Consider the following 13,949-nt stretch of genomic DNA (forward strand, 5'->3'; position numbering starts at 1 on the left):
TCCATGCTGAGCACCAATGCTACAGACGTGCCAGGAAGGCAGCTCCCACACCTGGACCCTACCTATCGAACCATCAACTCATGAACCGGGGACCAACGGCTTTACTTCCCATCCGAAGGAAGGCGTGATCAGAGATGTTATGCCTCAGAACATCCCGGCGGCGCCGACTGGGATTGTACCCAGGCCTGCTGGGGTGAGAGGTAATCACGCTTACCACTAAACCACCGGCGCCGTTGAACTTCTGAAATGAGCTTCCCTAAAGAAGAACATTCCTGAAGTTATGAGAAAATTTTCCTTATGTTCTAGGAAGTACTTCTTCTAAAGTTCTGGGAAGAACTTCTTTTCAAGTTCTGAGAAGAACTTCCTTGGAATTGTGAGAAATATTTTTTTGAGCTTGTAGGGAGGGTTTTTCAGAGGTTCTGTGAAGAAATCCTCTGAAGTACTGGGAAGGACATCCCTTAAGTCCAGGGAAAAAAATCCCTAAAGTTCTCGCAGAAGTTCCATGAAGTATTGGGAAAAAAACTTCCCTCAAGTTATGGGAAGATTTTACTAGAAAGAACTTCCCCATATGTCTGAGTAGAGCTTCGCTAAAGTTCTGAAAGAACATCCCTAAAATTTTGAGAAGAATTTCCCTGAAGTTCTGGAAAAAACTGTTCTAAAATTCTGGGAAGAACTTCCATTCAGTTCTGGGAAAATCTTGCCTCAAGTTGTGGATAAAACTTTTCTAGAGTACAGGCAACAATTTTCCCGATGTTTATTTCAGGATATTTTTTCAAGTCTTCATGTTTATCGGGATTTATTATGAAGTTCAACTGTCCATGAATTCAAACAGCATGTCTTAGATATTTTCCCATGATACCAGTATAATCAGAAATTAATTCAAAAACCTACAGATGATCGAAGTTTTCTTTGAAATCCACAGGATATTTTTCAAGTTTTCAGATAATTTCAATTTAAATCAAGTATCTCTGATTTTTATGCATGATACTAGGATGATCAGACATTAATTCAAAAACCAAAAACTGATCATAGGCCTCTGGATTTTTTAAGTTCACAGACTTCCCTGTTACTTGCATAGATTTTCTTAAATTCGCAAAAAAAATTCTGGTGGAACCAGACTTTACTGAACTTCTCAGAATTTTCATGAAGTTCGCCGCCTTTACTGAAGTAGGCAGAAATATTTTGAAATTCGCAGACTTTCTTGAGTTCAATAAAATTTTCCAGAAGTTCTTAGACTTACTTGAAGTTCACAGACTTCCCTGAAGTTCCCAGATTTTTTTCTGAAATTCGCAGAATTTAATGAAGTTTGAAGAACTTTCCTTATAGTTTTCTGAACTTTCCTGAAATTCGCAGAATCTTCCTGGAGTTCTTGAAACTTTTTCTGAACTTTTCAAAACTTTCTAGAAATTTTGTTGAAATTTTCTGAAGTTCGCAGAAATTTCATGAAGCTCACCGAATTCACTGAAATTGGCAGAATACTTTTGAAGTTCGCAGAATTTCCTAGACGTTCGCGGACTTCGCAGAGGTTCGCAAATTTCCGTTAAGCTCGCAAACTTTCTATAATTTACAACAATTTTTTGAAGTTTTCTATAGCTCACAAACTTTCTATGAACTTCAATAGACTTCTCTAAAGTTCCCAGACCTCCCAGAATTTTCCTGAAGTTTTCATAATTTTCCAAAAATATACTAAACTTTCCAGAAGCTTGCAGAAGTTTATTCGAGCTAATAAATGTTATCTGAATTTTTTAAAACTTTCCAGCAGTTAATTAAAATTTTCAGCAGTTTTCGGAATATTCCGGAAGTTTCCTGAAGTTTGCTGATCTTTCCTGAATTTATCAGATTTTTTTTCTGAAATTCATAGAATTTGCTTGAAGTTCACTGAACTTTCATGTAGATCTCTGCATTTTTATTAATTTCACAAAATGCTCCTGAAGGCTTAGCATTTTTAAAACTTTCTTGTAGTTCTACTGTACTGTAGGAAACTCACGGATTTTTTTTAAATTAATTGTTATCAGTATAATTTTGGAGTTTGTCAACAAAACAACTACCCTGAAAATTCACTCTGGCTTGGCTGATTAAATCAAAATATTTGTTGATATTTTCATTTTCTTGGAATTGTCTTCTTCAAATATATCTAAGTATTCTTTACAAAATTGTTTGGAATGTTCTCCAGAATTTCCATTAGGAGCCTTTCCCTTCAGAGTTCTTTTTAGAGCTCCTATAAAATAAATTCAAAATGCTTCCTGGGAGTCCGTTTTTTTTTCTTCAATTAGTTTACTTGTTAGGCTCAAATGTCCAACAGGACTCCACGGAGCCGAGATATTTACAGTCTATTGGAATTCATGAATTCATGGATCTCATCCTAAGATTCTCCTCAAATTTTTGATGATTCTTCCAATAATGCATTGAAGCTTCCTTCCATAATTCTATTTTATATTCGCTTGAATTCTCCTTAGAATTGAGTTCTAGAGTTCTCCTCTAGAATTTTCTGAAAATCCACTAAGAACACTCCCTAGAATACTTTAGAAATTCTTTTCGAGATGTCCTTGAAATTATCCTCGGAATTCCCTTTAAACTCTTTTCAAAATTCCTCTGGAATTGCACCCTCGAAGTTCGATACCTTTGGTATTTTCGTGGATCGTGGATTTATTTTAACAATCGTCATGGAATTTTCCACAGAAAACTACTTAAAAATTCTCCTCTGAATTCACACAATTGACTAGGAGTTCTAGCCAAAATTCTCTACGAGCTCTCTCTAAAACTCCCTGGGAAATTTTCCCTGGAGTATCCGGGTGTCATCCCTGGAACTCGTTCTAAAATCTCATCGTAAGTTTCTTAGTAGTTTTTCGAAATGACTGTACCCGGAAAATTTAGTCCAGGTCAATGTGCTTTAATTTTTTTCACGGCCCATATTTTTTTTTTCAGAGAGATGAAGTTATATTTTTTTTATAATTCTTGGCTTTTCCCAGTTTTTCCAATTTCCCGGTCACCCTGTTCTTATGTGTTCTTCTGACTCAACCTATCGTAATTTACGATTCTACTTCAGCACTGTTTGACCTTTTTGCTCGATGATTTCTGCAGTAAATGTACGAACCATTTTTATTCGGGGTATCGTAGAGTGAACCTAAGGCTAGTTTTCATGAATGAAGTTGCCGACTCTACCGACTCCATGCGTTCCTTTCCGTGTCGCAACCTACGGTGCTGCATTTTTCCTCGCTCCACGACACCACCGACAGTCAGTGCAATGCAGCACGCTACCAAAGACGGATATTGTCGTCGACCGCCAGCCCCAGAGCCTGTTTGACTGACGACTACTTAGGGAATGTAGATCAACGGGCGAGATTGACCACCGCACGTTTAACAATGTCGCAGCCGTTTTGTTGTGATTGCAACACAAGGTCAAGTAGGATCAAGCAGTGACTAGGTTGGGAACGTGTTTGCGCTAATTTTGCTACAATCATTAGATCCGCTCATCAATCACCTGGAAAAAATGAAACGAATGCATTCCAGTCCCGTGAACCGGGCGGACGGGAGACAAATCAATTAGTCATTTTTTGCGATCTGACTGAGCTGTCAAGTGCGCGAGCGCGCGCTCGTCCGCAGTTGACCTGTTTCCACCCTTTCCGACCGCCATCGCCACCGGTGGTCAGTCCGGCCGGAAGAATATGCGAAACAATTGTTAAAACACAAACTTTGGAATCGAGCGGGGCAGCCGCAGATGTCACTTTTGCATTATTTATCATTCATCCATCCATCCATCGGCGAGTAATTGTCTTGACAATTTCTGTGCATTTATGACTGTTGATTATCATTTGTTAGCGCTAGTTTCCCGGGAACATGCCAGGAATGGAACTGGATGTACGACGGGGAATTACGCAGTCTAACGGGGTCGTAGTGAGTATGGAAATTTTGCACTTAAGCAATTAGAGCTTTTAGTAATCAGCGAAGCTGGAAATGAGGTCGAAGATCACTTAGCACGTCCGGTGGGTTGATTTTGGTGAAAATATTTTGACGGACTCATCGTTGACCGAATAATAATAGTAAGAAGAACTCCTCTAATGAACGAATACCATAAATGAATGAATAGTTATTTTCTATTAGGGCCCCACTACTTCGAGAAAAAATGAAAACGATTTGGAAATTGTTTTCAAAGTCTTTCGGCTCTGTAAAGTTTCAATAAGACAGATGAGCCTTACCAAATAGACGAATTAGAAAAAACAGCAAGACGTTGTATCCAAGACACGACCGTAGATTTGACGCAGGATTACGTGCTCGGTATCAATGTTCGGCGACTGTGTTAGGGAAACCACTTTTTCCCATCACGGAAACGCCTCGTTTTCTGATGATAAAATTACGCATTTTCGTCCACAAAACGCATTTTTGGTTTATTCAATAGATAATAAAAAGAGCAAAAAATGATTGGAGGAATTTCTTGCTAAAATTTTCCAATCGCAAGATAGCGCAATTAATCATATAAATTCTAGATTTTTTTTTGCTTATTTCTAGCGTCCTGGAGAAAGCCCTACCTTAATTCGAAGTGTTTCTGGTTAATTGACAAGGTCATGTGGTATTCGGTCATTGCGAGAATTTTTATGTACCACTTCAATACTGTTACGCATTTGACCGCAAACATTTGGTTACTGGGCACATTATCAAAGTGCTTTGGGTGTGATGTGGCTGGCAGCAAGGCAAGCGAACGTTCAATGAAAATTAAATCTTAAACAACAATAATTTAAAAAAGGACAGTTTTGTCGTTGTTAGCAACACAGATGAGCTCGTTCAGTACCACCCTCACAAAGGGAGGTGAAATGAGTGACGTGTAAAAGGTTTACTCCGGTAGGGCATATATAAAACGATTGTTTCGATAGGACAGCTCAATTGTTATATAAAGAAAACATAGAAAATCGATAGTAGTGGTTGAAGAAGAATTTATTATTGCTAAAGTGTCTATTAAATCAAATATTTGCTAGTTATCCTGGATTTATTACTATTACGTGAATTTATTGTAAGTATTTAATTAATTTGAGAAACAAAAATAATAAGCATAATTTGTAAAATTTAGCATAAACACAAATTAGAACAAGCACCTATTGTTACAACACGACGGATCAATTAAAGTAGAGGACAAATCAATGTAAGATAACCTAAAATTGTAAAACCTATAAACAAATAGTAACAATAATTAAATTTACAGCTTAAAGCTTACTCAACACAAATTACGAGTTTGCTCATAGGAATCCGAAACTGAATCCGCTCCTGTAACAACAATCTTTAAGATTGATTTTTATTGAAAATAATTACGACCTCGTTAAAAGATGCCAGGAATTCAACCGATTCTGGAAGAAGCACCTGCTGATTCTCAGTGCATCTTATGCAAGCAACCGAATACGGCGGATGCCAAGATGGTCCATTGCGATGGATGCAGCCGATGGTACCACTTTTCGTGCGCTGGTGTCGGTGATAGCATCGAGGCTGATGATCAAAGCTACCAATGTGTGTTATGCCGGCCAAGGGGTTCCCGTACACCGTCATCGGTAAGGTCAACACCATCGACGACTGCAAGTGCAAGAGAGGCAAAACTTCATTTGGAAATGCAGCAATTGGCCGAGGAAAAGGCACTTCAAGCCAAGCTGATGGCGGAAAAGGCGAAACAGGACCAGGAGATGCAGGAGAAGGCTTTGCAATTGGAAAAGTACAGGAGGGAAAAGATGATGGAGGATCTGATGAAACTGGAGAAGGAGTTCCTGGAACGGAAATTCAAGTTGCTTCACGCGCGATTGGATGAGGATGCTAAGGCAAGTTCAAGAGCGAGTATATGTAGCGGTGAAAGTGCAGCCGATAGCGTTGATAAAGTTCGATGCTGGATCGACAACCACCAAGTGATCCTGAGTGCCAAATCTGGAAAAGTTATTTCCACTGGGCTCACATCGCAAGCGGGTGGCCACATCGTGCCAACGGAATCGATGCCGGTAGCAAGCACAGCGCAAAACAGCTCGAATGTAGTTCCAGTTTCAGCAGTTACCAGCAACGAAGCGGGATCGAAACCGGTTATCACACAAGGAGGTGTGTTTTCGAAAAGTTTAGATGACGTCATCTCACCTATTGCGACCGTACACCAGGGAGGTTTCACTAGTGTCGCAGATCCAGCCCTATCACTTCCAACATTGCTTCAATCAACGCCCCGGGCAGCACCTGTGTCGCTGACGAGTATTCCAACTGTGCAGCCGACAGTAACGTGGCAGGCGAATACCAATCTGATTCCGCCTGCAGTCAACCAACTGGTTCCGGAAATATATCAAATCAAATTAGGAACAACAGTCGGTGGCAGTACGATGTTTCCTCAGATTCCTGTACCGGTATCATATGGCGGACACAATCAACCACGAGAAGACAGACGTTATTGGATGGCTCAGACAGCTCAGAAGTTTTCGCAAGAAGAACTGTAGAACCAACCAATCAAAATTATGTCCAACCATCACATACTTTCCAGCCAACACTAGGGCAGTTAGGGCACTCCGAAATACCTAGAAACGTATCGCACTTAGATTCCGATAGTTATTTCTTAAATAGGAACCAGCCTTTAGGTTTTTCAAATCCTCTGGTGTCACAAAATGCTCCTTTCGCTGCTTCTCACACACAAACCGTACCAATGCTTTCGCAAACATGGGGTAATTCTCGACCGCCACTTCGTCCTCCTGTAGTGAGTGTCTCGAGTTATCAAACACCTATACCAGCTGTACCAAACCCACAGTTGCAGTATGGGGTGTTTCAGCCATTGTACGGCCCGAATGCGCAGCAGTTGGCAGCACGCCACGTTGTTTCCAAAGACCTTCCGTGTTTTACTGGGGATCCAACAGAGTGGCCGATGTTCTGGAGCAGCTATGATACGTCCACGCAGATGTGTGGGAACAACGATTCGGAGAACCTGATGCGATTACAACGAAGCTTGAAAGGGGACGCAAAGCAAGCAGTGAGCAGTCTTCTTCTTCATCCGTCAAACGTTCCGGAGATAATCAACACGTTGCGGGTTCTGTATGGACGACCGGAAGCAATCATCAACTCTCTTCTGGCTGAGGTGCGAGCAATACCGACACCGCGACCAGAAAAACTGGGGACTATCATTAGTTTCGGCCTGGCTGTTCGCAATTTCTGTACGCATCTAGTTTCGACTGGACAACAGGTACATTTGACTAACCCGATCTTGATCGATGAGCTAGTCGAAAAGCTTCCAGCCAACTGGATTAGGCGATGTATAAGCAACGAGTGCAGAACGTGGACTTGAGGACATTTTCGGATTACATGAATCCGCTCCTGTAACAACAGTCGTAATGGTTGAGTAATGCTGAGCAATTAGGGTGTTCAGCACACAAATGAGGCAGGCGAGTTGTATGTTGTTTAGAACGGCCCACAGCATTTCACGAAGAGCTACTGAATCCGATCAGTAGTGGTGCGGCTTCTTCCTCCTTCCTCGGTGAATGGACTGGAGCTCGCTGCTAGCGGGCAGCCTTTCGTTGTGTTCTGTAGAAAAATGTTCAACGTCAAGCGCCGAAAGCACTGTTGTTGCTGCTGCTGATGACGACCGACCAGACACCACCACACACGGTGATAAAATAAGTGCCGTTCGGCGAGACCGGATGGAATTCGATTTTGAAATCTGTGTTAGGGAAAGCGCTTTTTGCAGGCAATCGGTGATAATTTTGATCACCATTGCAACAGTTGGACATTTATAGTGACCTATTGAAAATTAATAAAATGTTCATTTCCGAAGATTCGTAGAAAAAATCGAATCGATTGGCTTGTTTAGAACTAAAATCCATCTGCTATTGACAAAGTAATAAGTGGACAAAACCTGACCACTTTTCGTAAAGCGGTCGATTTTGGTTTTTTTTTTAAATTGTACCCCCAATATGTTGCCGAAAGACGTAATCCTACGTCAAAAAAAAAAACGTTGTTGCCAAAAAAGTGAAAAAGGTAATAATTTTTTGAAGCGGCCTTCTCCGATTCGCATAAAATTTTGCGTAATTATTTGATATGGTCTAAAATTCGGCCATTTTGGATCTTGTACAATTTTCAAAATGGCTTCTTTGAAACTTGTCAGAAAATTGTAGCACGGAAACGGTACTACTCAACGAAATGACACCTGAGACAAAATTGTAGAGAAAAATAATGTCTTTCTTGGAAAAATAAACGAAAAATATTTTTTAGGTAAACATTAATTTAAAAAATGCTAAAATCTCAAATAACTCGAATTGTCCAAGCCATTAGATTTTTTTTTTCAAAAAAAAATCTAATGAAAAATGCAAACTTTGGAATGTTTAAAACCACGGACACTTGAAAACTAACAAACATCGTAGAACAAGAACTTTTGGTCTAATATTTGAACATTTTGTCAGCACACTTTTTTCTAAAAAATTTTCACAGAAAATGATTGAAAAAGTCTTAAACATTAATTTCTGAGCAAACATTATATAAAAAAAACGTTTTAACAAAAAGTTTAAAAAATCTATCGAAAGTTCTTGGTCTACGATTTATTTTTATGTAAAGTGCTCATAGTTTACGCGTTCCATTTTTTTTTATTTTTATGAGCTTTTTAAATAAAAAAAAATCGGGCTCAAATTTTTTTTAAATATTTAGGTTTTTAAATCATTTTTTAAAATGTTTACTTGAAATTAGTAAAAATATTGTTTGTGTATTGTTCCCAGAAAAACATTATTTTTCTCTACAACTTTGTCTAAGACGTCATTTCGATCAAATTTTTTGTTCATTTCGGGGCGCCATTTTGAAAATTTTACAAGATGGCCTAATTTCAGCAAAATGTGAATCAGTACCCATAACAAACATTATTTCATGCAATTCGGAGGTCGAGTATTCCGATTCGTCATTTGGCGTGGACTACTCTGATGGATTTTTCAAAATGTATGAAAATAGCCGAAAATGATTTCATAAGACCTCCGCATACAATTCTGCTCCAAGGTACTTTTTCGACTGTTTGGAATTCATTGTCCAATCTTTGTAGTACTTACGATTACGATCAATTGGAGTTTTAAACGGTACTCGAGGAATTCAACCAGCATACATTGTAGCTCGGTTCTACACCTAAAATACGTATTCTAATCGCCTGTAGCTTCTAGTAAGAAACACGTAGGGCTATCATTTACACGAACAAAAAACAGCACGTACCCCTAAATAATTATCAAAAAATAAACATGATTAGCACCATTCCGAACAACGCACCTGAACCGGCAACCACCTTAATCATCATTTGCACACGTGTAACTATTTACTGAGCTGAACTGAAACACCAAGTTCGCAACCCCAAAAGACAACAACTGGTGAATAGCAAACCAACGGACTGACCGACCGAGCGACCGACCAACCGACCGATCGATGGATCGGAGAAAAGAGCATACGAAGGTGAGGTCATCCGAATATTATTTTGTGCGGTGCGTCCGAGACTCGTCGTCATCCAGTTGTATTGCCAATTCTCCAACCGGGGTCCCAGAGCCCAGCAACCAACAACGCGGTGGATACCTACTTGTTTGTCATCAAGTCGGAGGAGAACCGGTGTGTATAATTGACAGAGAGAGATAGAGAGAGAGAGCGAGAACCCGAAAACAGTGTGCTTAAACTTCGGTTGTAAAGCTGAAAGACGGTATGACGACGGTTGAACGGGGTGCTGCACAGTGAAGGTTGCATGTTTTCGAACACGTACTCGAAATGGTTCAATGCGAAAGTCAGGAAACTGCTGCTCATTTAATTGTTGCGTACCCAATCAAATTCCCTGAGTTATTTAAAATTATAGGCAATGCAACATTTAGCATGGTTGACTTTCAAAACTGGATAGAATGTTTGATCGACTGAAACCTATTTGACCAAATTCAGTTCAAAACTGACGAAAAGGGAGCAAAGTAAAAAAAGGGTACGCAAATGTAGGTACGCAATTGACATTTTTATCATTTGTATTGCCTTTTGCGTACCCAACCTTCATTTCGTCAGTTCTTAACCAATTTTGATGGGACGAATTTATTACAATTTGTTGTTTCATGCTTTGGATACGCAAAATTCTTGCTTGGTAGATTGGGTATGCAAGTCTAAATAATAAAATCAATACCCAGGCAAAATAATGAAAAACAAAAAACATTTGAAACTTTTTCGTATTTTTTTGTTATGAGCAATGACTCACATTTTTGCAAAATTCGACCAGTTTAAAATTTGTAAAATTTAAAAAATAGTGTCCTTGAAATTTTTCAAAAAAATGTGGCTCGGAAACGGCTTTTTCAATCGAAATGACGTCTGAGACAAAGTTGTGACGATGAGGATTTGAGGTCCAATTTATAATAACTATTTTAAATAAGTTCTGAGATTTTTTTAAATGGGCTCTGATGAGAATTCCAAGGAAATCCCGTGAACTCCAAAGGTCTTCAAACTGTTCGGGCAGTTTTAAAGGAATTCTGGTGCGATTTCTGATACTAATTTCAAGAAAATTATAAAGAAGTAGGAAGAAATTGCTCAAAGAAATTAAGAGAAGAGTTTCAAGGGTATTCTGAAATGGATTTTTGTTTTGAGAATTCTTAGCAAGTACCATGGAAAATCTGAGGAGAATTCAGGGAAAGCGGAAAAATTTTAAATTGCTTTTTGCTGGCATCATGTATAACGTAATCAAAAGGAAATTATTCAAATCACTCCAAAAGCTCTTCAAATGAGATTCCGTTGAGATAGTCGATATAATTAGAGGAATTTTTGAAATGTAATTTTAAGCTGCATGACAAATCTTTGAATTTCTGAGTCACTATTTGGTCACTTTTTCTGTAATTTTAGTTACAAAAGCCCATACTCACATCACGTCGGCACTACTAGCCTTGCAGGATCCAAAATGGCCTAATTTTAGCAAATATATGAATCATTGCCCATAACAAACAATTATGCAAATATTCATGCAAATCGGAGAAGGTCGAGATTGTCCGATTCGTCATTTGGCGAAGAATTGCTCAATAAGCAAATAAATATATTCAATTTAGAGATTATCTACGTCGAACACGTTCCGTTAGAAAAACACAACAAGTGGAAATTTTCTAAGTTTTTTTTTCGAACAACGACACTCGTCAAATGAACATACTTTATCCCAAGGATAATATTGGTACAGCATATACCGACGTAAATTAGCGCCTAATTTGGGAAAGCCAAAACATTTGTCGATAATTTAGCGCTTTTCTCAAATTGAAAACTCAGCCACGGTTTTTGTCCGTCCGTTCCGTTTTTAGCAGCTCGCCAGTAATTGAACGATTAGTTAGCAGTTGGAATGTGCAATCATCGTCCGATGTGACAATCAAGTGTACCTCGATGCATATGTTCAAATGTTTACACGCGTTGATGGGCGGTGTTTTTGATGTTATAGTAGGCTGTGGAGTTGTTGCGGTTTTGGTTGCCTGTCATCAAGGTTTACTGGATACTGGTAGTTGCAACCCCCACATTCCATTATGTCCCATGGTTGCTTTCTTTTCAATATCACGCGTGATATTGGAGCAACATATCATGCTTGATATTGATTTAACAAGCTGCTTCGATATTGCGAGACTATTCACAACGTGTCATGATCAATCGGCGCAAAAATGATTCCATTGCACCTCTTTTTCTTAGAAAGAGAAGGTATAATAACCCGAGCAAAGTCGGTTAACAAAATGAAAGCAAATCGATATTAAAGTGTGCAGTTCCTATCATAATGAAAACTCATTTTGATTTCAAATGTTGCGACATAAGTCTGATATCATATTGTGCTTTCATTATGCAGTCAAGACGTTTTAAATGAAAGCAACTTAACTTGAAGTTCTGCTGTTTACGTCTTGTTTAAAATTTAATTGAAATTCATCTGTCGTTGAACTAATGACTATCGTTTATCTGATTTGTTTAACACATTTTAGGTCATTCGTGATTTGCCCGCGGTGAGATTGGAGCCTAAGTCTTTCAGCTTGAGAAACATGAATGGTAACCATTTACTCTAGGCCCGTATTCAGTTAAACATTATGAATGCAAAATCAGTAATCAAATTGATTTCATTGAAAGCAGGATTAGTTTTCCGTTTGCTTCAACAGTGTAAAATTTTGCTCTCATTTTTGCTGTGTTAACCGTTAAGTCAACCAAAATGAGATCAACTGGAGTATTCAAAATAAGTTACATCATAACAGCAAATTTTGATTTCAATTTGATCTTCAGCTTTGCTCGGGAATGCTACGTCTATTGCTCTTAACCGTTGGCAGACACGAAGCGACTGCTGTCAGCCGTTATGGAAGTTTCGGTTGCGTTCGGGTGTAAAACCAAAATCACGAAACTCAATCTCAACACAGTTTGGTGAGATTTGCAGGTGGTGAGTTTTGTTTGCTTGTTGATTTGTGTCTGCGAAAATCAAGCGTGATCTTGTTCTTTGATGAGATTTGATTTTTTGATATTTTTCCAACACTGACAGGAACTATTGCTCTTCCTGCATCGGGAAGGAATAATATGCTACGAAGGCATAAAACAAAAACGCTTTTTATGTCAGTAAGAGCCGCATAGAATACAAAGTCAAAATCAACACGCTAGGAAGAGCAAAAAGCTAGTTAATAACATAAAGTGAAGAAAATTGAGAAATGGATGATAAAAATCGTTCAATATTGCATGCAATATTCACTCACAAGCACAGACTTCAAAATCGAGTGCACTGTGGTTCAAAATGGCAAAATGAGGACCATTTTTTTCTAGAGCCACAACTTTTCATATTAGACCAGTTCCAGTCCAAATAGGATGAAAATAAATTAAAACTTGACTTGAGTACGATTTTCATGAAACTTTGCAAAATTATGTGTTATGAAAATGGAACATGTAACACAATTATGAAAGATTTTGAACGTTAATAACTCAGCTGCCCCTGGACCAATTTCAATAATTTTATCACCAATAGATCAGATATATTTCTACGCATCTGTTGAATTTAAGACTTTATCATTTTTCAAAATGTCTCTATTGAAAATTGAACCAATGTGTAACTATTGCTTTGACAGTTAATATTATCACAGATTGCCTGCAAAAATCGATTTCCCTAACACAGATTTCAAAATTGAATTCCATCCACGGTGAGTGCTGGTGTTCTTCAATACACAACGAAAGGCTGCCTGCAAGCAGCGAGCTGCAGCCCACATAAGCATCCATAGAAGGAGGCTGAAGCCGCACCGCTATTGATCGGAATCAGTAGCTCTTCGTGAGTCACTGTGGGCCATCTATGTCAAGCGCGTCATACTAAAGAGTATATGCAGAGAGAATTATTGAAAAATGTCAAAAACGCCATTTTGAATAAAAATAACAGCGATTTTTTGTAAAATTTGAATTGTTGCGTATAATACACAATTAAAGTTTTCTGCAAATCGGAGAACGTCGAGTTTGTTCGATTTCGTCATTTGGTGTGGAACTGCTCTTCAGGAAAAGCTAGGGGAAGTTTAAAGATCTGTAAAGGATAATTTCTATAAATTCACGTGAGCCCCATGAATCTTAGCAAAATTCTGCATGGTGACCAGCAAATCGCGATTAGTAATTTCCCGGAAGTTTGGAAAGTCTCCCGGTTGTGCTGTACATAAAAATTAAGCATAAACTCGAATGCGGTTGAGCCGAAGAGATTACTACTTTAAATGGGTCATTACTACTTTTTCCTAGATCTTAAATTTGGTTTTGCGTTCGAAGTCTTCAACTGTAAATTCATTTCTTTTAAAATCATTTCCTTTTATAGAGTTCTGTTCAGAATTTTAAAATAAAATTTAGATTCTCTCTGGGAATCCCTTGATTTTTTTAATAACAGACCCGAAATTCTCTGCAGAACAATAAACTAATTTAATTTTTACTCAGGTAACAATTTGATGCTTAACAAGTGTTGTTTAATCGATTTTAATTCAGCCTTAGATTGAATAATTACTGTACATACACCA

The 13,949-nt window shown here is 38.4% G+C and overlaps 3 protein-coding genes across 5 annotated transcripts in view; 2 read left to right on the forward strand and 1 right to left on the reverse strand.

The window, feature by feature from the left end:
* Positions 1 to 4,185, forward strand: part of LOC135698296 (zinc finger protein 595-like) — a 195,581-nt gene extending 191,396 nt beyond the window's left edge. Inside the window, exon 6 of the mRNA XM_065218208.1 lies at positions 4,169 to 4,185. The gene's annotated coding sequence lies outside the window, so the exon portion shown is untranslated. The remainder of the gene's footprint in view (positions 1 to 4,168) is intronic.
* The window catches only part of PAPLA1 (Phosphatidic Acid Phospholipase A1), a 198,642-nt gene that overhangs the window by 73,751 nt on the left and 110,942 nt on the right, over positions 1 to 13,949 (reverse strand). The window lies entirely within an intron of this gene.
* Positions 1 to 13,949, forward strand: part of LOC135698295 (uncharacterized) — a 139,928-nt gene that overhangs the window by 16,447 nt on the left and 109,532 nt on the right. The window lies entirely within an intron of this gene.

The sequence above is a fragment of the Ochlerotatus camptorhynchus genome, unplaced genomic scaffold, assembly GCF_037179485.1.
Source record: "Ochlerotatus camptorhynchus isolate MF236.1 unplaced genomic scaffold, CSIRO-AGI_Acam_v1.1 ptg000084l, whole genome shotgun sequence".
Classification (NCBI taxonomy): domain Eukaryota; kingdom Metazoa; phylum Arthropoda; class Insecta; order Diptera; family Culicidae; genus Ochlerotatus; species Ochlerotatus camptorhynchus.